Source organism: Oncorhynchus nerka, unplaced genomic scaffold (assembly GCF_034236695.1).
Source record: "Oncorhynchus nerka isolate Pitt River unplaced genomic scaffold, Oner_Uvic_2.0 unplaced_scaffold_1637, whole genome shotgun sequence".
Lineage (NCBI taxonomy): Eukaryota > Metazoa > Chordata > Actinopteri > Salmoniformes > Salmonidae > Oncorhynchus > Oncorhynchus nerka.
This window is the reverse complement of record NW_027039682.1, coordinates 1-8,946: the sequence shown is the minus strand read 5'-3', so window position 1 is coordinate 8,946 and position 8,946 is coordinate 1.

The window sequence follows — 8,946 nt, the reverse complement described above, 5'->3', positions numbered from 1 at the left end:
AGCACTACAGAGAGAAAGGGGAGCAGCTGTTTCAGTACAGCACTACAGGGAGAGCTGTTTCAGTACAGCACTACAGGGAGAAAGAGGGGCAGCTGTTTCAGTACAGCACTACAGGGAGAGAGAGGGAGAGAGCAGCTGTTTCAGTACAGCACTACAGGGAGAGAGAGGGAGAGAGCAGCTGTTTCAGTACAGCACTACAGGGAGAAAGAGGGAGAGAGCAGCTGTTTCAGTACAGCACTACAAGGAGAGAGAGGAAGAGCAGCTGTTTCAGTACAGCACTACAGGGAGAGGAGAGCAGCTGTTTCAGTACAGCACTACAGGGAGAGAGAGGGAGCAGCTGTTTCAGTACAGCACTACAGGGAGAGAGAGGGAGAGCAGCTGTTTCAGTACAGCACTACAGGGAGAAAGAGGGGGAGCAGCTGTTTCAGTACAGCACTACAGGGAGAGAGAGGGAGAGCAGCTGTTTCAGTACAGCACTACAGGGAGAGAGAGGGAGAGCAGCTGTTTCAGTACAGCACTACAGGGAGAGAGGGGAGAGCAGCTGTTTCAGTACAGCACTACAGGGAGAGAGAGGGAGCAGCTGTTTCAGTACAGCACTACAGGGAGAGAGAGGGTTTCAGTAGCACTACAGGGAGAGAGCAGCTGTTTCAGTACAGCACTACAGGGAGAGAGAGGGGAGAGCAGCTGTTTCAGTACAGCACTACAGGGAGAGAGAGGGAGAGCAGCTGTTTCAGTACTGCACTACAGGGAGAAAGAGGGAGAGCAGCTGTTTCAGTACAGCACTACAGGGAGAAAGAGGGGGAGCAGCTGTTTCAGTACAGCACTACAGGGAGAGAGGGGGAGCAGCTGTTTCAGTACAGCACTACAGGGAGAGAGCAGCTGTTTCAGTACAGCACTACAGGGAGAGAGAGGGAGAGCAGCTGTTTCAGTACTGCACTACAGGGAGAGAGAGGGAGAGCAGCTGTTTCAGTACTGCACTACAGGGAGAAAGAGGGAGAGCAGCCGTTTCAGTACAGCACTACAGGGAGAGAGAGGCAGAGCAGCTGTTTCAGTACAGCACTACAGGGAGAGAGCAGCTGTTTCAGTACAGCACTACAGGGAGAGAGAGGGAGAGCAGCTGTTTCAGTACAGCACTACAGGGAGAGAGAGGGAGAGCAGCTGTTTCAGTACAGCACTACAGAGAGAGAGGGGGAGCAGCTGTTTCAGTACAGCACTACAGGGAGAGAGAGGGGGAGCAGCTGTTTCAGTACAGCAGTACAGGGAGAGAGAGGGAGAGCAGCTGTTTCAGTACAGCACTACAGGGAGAGAGAGGGGGAGCAGCTGTTTCAGTACAGCACTACAGGGAGAGAGAGGGACAGCAGCTGTTTCAGTACTGCACTACAGGGAGAAAGAGGGAGAGCAGCTGTTTCAGTACAGCACTACAGAGAGAGAGGGGGAGAGCAGCTGTTTCAGTACAGCACTACATGGAGAGATGGGGGGAGCAGCTGTTTCAGTACAGCACTACAGGGAGAGAAGCTGTTTCAGTACAGCACTACAGGGAGAGAGAGGGAGAGCAGCTGTTTCAGTACAGCACTACAGGGAGAGAGGGGGAGCAGCTGTTTCAGTACAGCACTACAGGGAGAGAGAGGGGAGAGCAGCTGTTTCAGTACAACACTACAGGGAGAGAGAGGGGAGCAGCTGTTTCAGTACAACACTACAGGGAGAGAGGGAGAGCAGCTGTTTCAGTACAGCACTACAGGGAGAGAGAGGGGAGAGCAGCTGTTTCAGTACAGCACTACAGGGAGAGAGGGGGGAGAGCAGCTGTTCCAGTACAGCACTACAGGGAGAGAGGGGGAGAGCAGCTGTTTCAGTACTGCACTACAGAGAGAAAGGGGAGCAGCTGTTTCAGTACAGCACTACAGAGAGAAAGGGAGAGCAGCTGTTTCAGTACAGCACGACAGGGAGAGAAGCTGTTTCAGTACAGCACTACAGGGAGAAAGAGGGAGAGCAGCTGTTTCAGTACAGCACTACAGGGAGAAAGAGGGGGAGCAGCTGTTTCAGTACAGCACTACAGGGAGAGAGGGAGAGCAGCTGTTTCAGTACTGCACTACAGGGAGAAAGAGGGAGAGCAGCTGTTTCAGTACAGCACTACAGGGAGAAGAGAGGGAGCAGCTGTTTCAGTACAGCACTACAGGGAGAAAGAGGGAGAGCAGCTGTTTCAGTACAGCACTACAGGGAGAGTACAGCACTACAGGAGCAGCTGTTTCAGTACAGCACTACAGGGAGAGAGAGGGAGAGCAGCTGTTTCAGTACAGCACTACAGGGAGAGAGAGGGAGAGCAGCTGTTTCAGTACAGCACTACAGGGAGAGAGAGGGGGAGCAGCTGTTTCAGTACAGCACTACAGGGAGAGAGAGGAGAGCAGCTGTTTCAGTACAGCACTACAGGGAGAGAGAGGGAGAGCAGCTGTTTCAGTACAGCACTACAGGGAGAGAGAGGGGGAGCAGCTGTTTCAGTACAGCACTACAGGGAGAGAGAGGGAGAGCAGCTGTTTCAGTACACCACTACAGGGAGAGAGGGGGAGCAGCTGTTTCAGTACAGCACTACAGGGAGAGAGAGGGAGAGCAGCTGTTTCAGTACAGCACTACAGGGAGAGAGAGGGGCAGCTGTTTCAGTACAGCACTACAGGGAGAGAGAGGGAGAGCAGCTGTTTCAGTACAGCACTACAGGAGAGAGAGGGGAGAGCAGCTGTTTCAGTACAGCACTACAAGGAGAGAGAGGAAGAGCAGCTGTTTCAGTACAGCACTACAGGGAGAGAGAGGGAGAGCAGCTGTTTCAGTACAGCACTACAGGGAGAGAGAGGGGAGAGCAGCTGTTTCAGTACTGCACTACAGGAGAGAGGGGAGCAGCTGTTTCAGTACAGCACTACAGAGAGAGAGGGGAGAGCAGCTGTTTCAGTACAGCACTACAGGGAGAGATGGGGGGAGCAGCTGTTTCAGTACAGCACTACAGGAGAGAGAGGGAGAGCAGCTGTTTCAGTACAGCACTACAGGGAGAGAGGGGGGAGCAGCTGTTTCAGTACAGCACTACAGGGAGAGAGGGGGAGAGCAGCTGTTTCAGTACAACACTACAGGGAGAGAGGGGGAGCAGCTGTTTCAGTACAACACTACAGGGAGAGAGAGGGAGAGCAGCTGTTTCAGTACAGCACTACAGGGAGAGAGAGGGGAGAGCAGCTGTTTCAGTACAGCACTACAGGGAGAGAGAGGGGGAGAGCAGCTGTTCCAGTACAGCACTACAGGGAGAGAGAGGGAGAGCAGCTGTTTCAGTACTGCACTACAGAGAGAAAGGGGGAGCAGCTGTTTCAGTACAGCACTACAGAGAGAAAGGGGGAGCAGCTGTTTCAGTACAGCACTACAGGGAGAGAAGCTGTTTCAGTACAGCACTACAGGGAGAAAGAGGGAGAGCAGCTGTTTCAGTACAGCACTACAGGGAGAAAGAGGGGGAGCAGCTGTTTCAGTACAGCACTACAGGGAGAGAGAGGGAGAGCAGCTGTTTCAGTACAGCACTACAGGGAGAAGGGAGAGCAGCTGTTTCAGTACAGCACTACAGGGAGAAGAGGGAGAGCAGCTGTTTCAGTACAGCACTACAGGGAGAGAGAGGGAGAGCAGCTGTTTCAGTACTGCACTACAGGGAGAAAGAGGGAGAGCAGCTGTTTCAGTACAGCACTACAGGGAGAAAGAGGGGGAGCAGCTGTTTCAGTACAGCACTACAGGGAGAGAGAGGGGGAGCAGCTGTTTCAGTACAGCACTACAGGGAGAGAGCAGCTGTTTCAGTACAGCACTACAGGGAGAGAGAGGGAGAGCAGCTGTTTCAGTACTGCACTACAGGGAGAGAGAGGGAGAGCAGCTGTTTCAGTACTGCACTACAGGGAGAAAGAGGGAGAGCAGCTGTTTCAGTACAGCACTACAGGGAGAGAGAGGCAGAGCAGCTGTTTCAGTACAGCACTACAGGGAGAGAGCAGCTGTTTCAGTACAGCACTACAGGGAGAGAGAGGGGGAGAGCAGCTGTTTCAGTACAGCACGACAGAGAGAGAGGGAGAGCAGCTGTTTCAGTACAGCACTACAGAGAGAGAGGGGGAGCAGCTGTTTCAGTACAGCACTACAGGGAGAGAGAGGCAGAGCAGCTGTTTCAGTACAGCACTACAGGGAGAGAGCAGCTGTTTCAGTACAGCACTACAGGGAGAGAGAGGCAGAGCAGCTGTTTCAGTACAGCACTACAGGGAGAGAGAGGGGGAGAGCAGCTGTTTCAGTACAGCATGACAGAGAGAGAGGGAGAGCAGCTGTTTCAGTACAGCACTACAGAGAGAGAGGGGGAGCAGCTGTTTCAGTACAGCACTACAGGGAGAGAGCAGCTGTTTCAGTACAGCACTACAGGGAGAGAGAGGGAGAGCAGCTGTTTCAGTACTGCACTACAGGGAGAGAGAGCGAGAGCAGCTGTTTCAGTACAGCACTACAGGTAGAGAGAGGGAGAGCAGCTGTTTCAGTACAGCACTACAGGTAGAGAGAGGGAGAGCAGCTGTTTCAGTACAGCACTACAGGGAGAGAGAGGGAGAGCAGCTGTTTCAGTACAGCACTACAGAGAGAGAGAGGGGGAGAGCAGCTGTTTCAGTACAACACTACAGGGAGAGAGGGGGAGCAGCTGTTTCAGTACAGCACTACAGGGAGAGAGCAGCTGTTTCAGTACAGCACTACAGGGAGAGAGGGGAGAGCAGCTGTTTCAGTACAGCACTACAGGCAGAGAGAGGGGGAGCAGCTGTTTCAGTACAGCAATACAGGGAGAGAGAGGGAGAGCAGCTGTTTCAGTACAGCACTACGGGGAGAGAGAGGGAGAGCAGCTGTTTCAGTACTGCACTACAGGGAGAAAGAGGGAGAGCAGCTGTTTCAGTACTGCACTACAGGGAGAAAGAGGGAGAGCAGCTGTTTCAGTACAGCACTACAGGGAGAGAGCAGCTGTTTCAGTACAGCACTACAGGGAGAGAGAGGGAGAGCAGCTGTTTCAGTACTGCACTACAGGGAGAAAGAGGGAGAGCAGCTGTTTCAGTACAGCACTACTACAGGGAGAAAGAGGGGGAGCACCTGTTTCAGTACAGCACTAAATGGAGAGAGAGCGAGAGAAGCTGTTTCAGTACAGCACTACAGGGAGAGAGAGGGAGAGCAGCTGTTTCAGTACAGCACTACAGGGAGAGAGAGGGAGAGCAGCTGTTTCAGTACTGCACTACAGGGAGAGAGAGGGAGAGCAGCTGTTTCAGTACTGCACTACAGGGAGAAAGAGGGAGAGCAGCTGTTTCAGTACAGCACTACAGGGAGAGAGAGGCAGAGCAGCTGTTTCAGTACAGCACTACAGGGAGAGAGAGGGGGAGAGCAGCTGTTTCAGTACAGCACGACAGAGAGAGAGGGAGAGCAGCTGTTTCAGTACTGCACTACAGGTAGAGAGGGAGAGCAGCTGTTTCAGTACAGCACTACAGAGAGAGAGGGAGAGCAGCTGTTTCAGTACAGCACTACAGAGAGAGAGGGAGAGCAGCTGTTTCAGTACAGCACTACAGGGAGAGAGCAGCTGTTTCAGTACAGCACTACAGGGAGAGAGAGAGGGGGAGAGCAGCTGTTTCAGTAAAGCACTACAGGGAGAGAGAGGCAGAGCAGCTGTTTCAGTACAGCACTACAGGGAGAGAGCAGCTGTTTCAGTACAGCACTACAGGGAGAGAGAGGGAGAGCAGCTGTTTCAGTACTGCACTACAGGGAGAGAGAGGCAGAGCAGCTGTTTCAGTACAGCACTACAGGGAGAGAGAGGGGGAGAGCAGCTGTTTCAGTACAGCACGACAGAGAGAGAGGGAGAGCAGCTGTTTCAGTACAGCACTACAGAGAGAGAGGGGGAGCAGCTGTTTCAGTACAGCACTACAGGGAGAGAGCAGCTGTTTCAGTACAGCACTACAGGGAGAGAGAGAGGGGGAGAGCAGCTGTTTCAGTACAGCACTACAGGGAGAGAGAGGGAGAGCAGCTGTTTCAGTACTGCACTACAGGGAGAAAGAGGGAGAGCAGCTGTTTCAGTACAGCACTACAGGGAGAAAGAGGGGGAGCAGCTGTTTCAGTACAGCACTAAATGGAGAGAGAGCGAGAGAAGCTGTTTCAGTACAGCACTACAGGGAGAGAGAGGGAGAGCAGCTGTTTCAGTACAACACTACAGGGAGAGAGCAGCTGTTTCAGTACAGCACTACAGGGAGAGAGAGGGAGAGCAGCTGTTTCAGTACTGCACTACAGGGAGAGAGAGGGAGAGCAGCTGTTTCAGTACTGCACTACAGGGAGAAAGAGGGAGAGCAGCTGTTTCAGTACAGCACTACAGGGAGAGAGAGGCAGAGCAGCTGTTTCAGTACAGCACTACAGGGAGAGAGAGGGGGAGAGCAGCTGTTTCAGTACAGCACGACAGAGAGAGAGGGAGAGCAGCTGTTTCAGTACAGCACTACAGAGAGAGGGGGAGCAGCTGTTTCAGTACAGCACTACAGGGAGAGAGCAGCTGTTTCAGTACAACACTACAGGGAGAGAGAAGGAGAGCAGCTGTTTCAGTACTGCACTACAGGGAGAGAGAGCGAGAGCAGCTGTTTCAGTACAGCACTACAGGTAGAGAGAGGGAGAGCAGCTGTTTCAGTACAGCACTACAGAGAGAGAGAGGGAGAGCAGCTGTTTCAGTACTGCACTACAGGTAGAGAGAGGGAGAGCAGCTGTTTCAGTACAGCACTACAGAGAGAGAGAGGGAGAGCAGCTGTTTCAGTACTGAACTACAGGGAGAGAGGGAGAGCAGCTGTTTCAGTACAGCACTACAGAGAGAGAGGGGGAGCAGCTGTTTCAGTACAGCACTACAGGGAGAGAGCAGCTGTTTCAGTACAACACTACAGGGAGAGAGAGGGAGAGCAGCTGTTTCAGTACTGCACTACAGGGAGAGAGAGGGAGAGCAGCTGTTTCAGTACAGCACTACAGGTAGAGAGAGGGAGAGCAGCTGTTTCAGTACAGCACTACAGAGAGAGAGAGGGAGATCAGCTGTTTCAGTACTGCACTACAGGTAGAGAGAGGGAGAGCAGCTGTTTCAGTACAGCACTACAGAGAGAGAGAGGGAGAGCAGCTGTTTCAGTACTGAACTACAGGTAGAGAGAGGGAGAGCAGCTGTTTCAGTACAGCACTACAGAGAGAGAGAGGGAGAGCAGCTGTTTCAGTACTGCACTACAGGTAGAGAGAGGGAGAGCAGCTGTTTCAGTACAGCACTACAGAGAGAGAGGGAGAGCAGCTGTTTCAGTACAGCACTACAGAGAGAGATAGGGAGAGCAGCTGTTTCAGTACAGCACTACAGAGAGAGAGAGCAGCTGTTTCAGTACAGCACTACAGGGAGAGAGAGAGGGGGAGAGCAGCTGTTTCAGTACAGCACTACAGGGAGAGAGAGGGAGAGCAGCTGTTTCAGTACTGCACTACAGGGAGAAAGAGGGAGAGCAGCTGTTTCAGTACAGCACTACAGGGAGAAAGAGGGGGAGCAGCTGTTTCAGTACAGCACTAAATGGAGAGAGAGCGAGAGAAGCTGTTTCAGTACAGCACTACAGGGAGAGAGAGGGAGAGCAGCTGTTTCAGTACAACACTACAGGGAGAGAGCAGCTGTTTCAGTACAGCACTACAGGGAGAGAGAGGGAGAGCAGCTGTTTCAGTACTGCACTACAGGGAGAAAGAGGGAGAGCAGCTGTTTCAGTACAGCACTACAGGGAGAGAGAGCAGAGCAGCTGTTTCAGTACAGCACTACAGGGAGAGAGCAGCTGTTTCAGTACAGCACTACAGGGAGAGAGAGGGAGAGCAGCTGTTTCAGTACTGCACTACAGGGAGAGAGAGGGAGAGCAGCTGTTTCAGTACTGCACTACAGGGAGAAAGAGGGAGAGCAGCTGTTTCAGTACAGCACTACAGGGAGAGAGAGGCAGAGCAGCTGTTTCAGTACAGCACTACAGGGAGAGAGAGGGGGAGAGCAGCTGTTTCAGTACAGCACGACAGAGAGAGGGAGAGCAGCTGTTTCAGTACAGCACTACAGAGAGAGAGGGGGAGCAGCTGTTTCAGTACAGCACTACAGGGAGAGAGCAGCTGTTTCAGTACAGCACTACAGGGAGAGAGAGGGAGAGCAGCTGTTTCAGTACTGCACTACAGGGAGAGAGAGCGAGAGCAGCTGTTTCAGTACAGCACTACAGGTAGAGAGAGGGAGAGCAGCTGTTTCAGTATAGCACTACAGAGAGAGGGGGAGCAGCTGTTTCAGTACAGCACTACAGGGAGAGAGCAGCTGTTTCAGTACAGCACTACAGGGAGAGAGCAGCTGTTTCAGTACAGCACTACAGGGAGAGAGAGGGGGAGAGCAGCTGTTTCAGTACAGCACTACAGGGAGAGAGAGGCAGAGCAGCTGTTTCAGTACAGCACTACAGGGAGAGAGCAGCTGTTTCAGTACAGCACTACAGGGAGAGAGAGGGAGAGCAGCTGTTTCAGTACTGCACTACAGGGAGAGAGAGGGAGAGCAGCTGTTTCAGTACTGCACTACAGGGAGAAAGAGGGAGAGCAGCTGTTTCAGTACAGCACTACAGGGAGAGAGAGGCAGAGCAGCTGTTTCAGTACAGCACTACAGGGAGAGAGAGGGGGAGAGCAGCTGTTTCAGTACTGCACTACAGGGAGAAAGAGGGAGAGCAGCTGTTTCAGTACAGCACGACAGAGAGAGAGGGAGAGCAGCTGTTTCAGTACAGCACTACAGAGAGAGAGGGGGAGCAGCTGTTTCAGTACAGCACTACAGGGAGAGAGCAGCTGTTTCAGTACAGCACTACAGGGAGAGAGAGGGAGAGCAGCTGTTTCAGTACTGCACTACAGGTTTCAAGAGAGAGAGGGAGAGCAGCTGTTTCAGTACAGCAC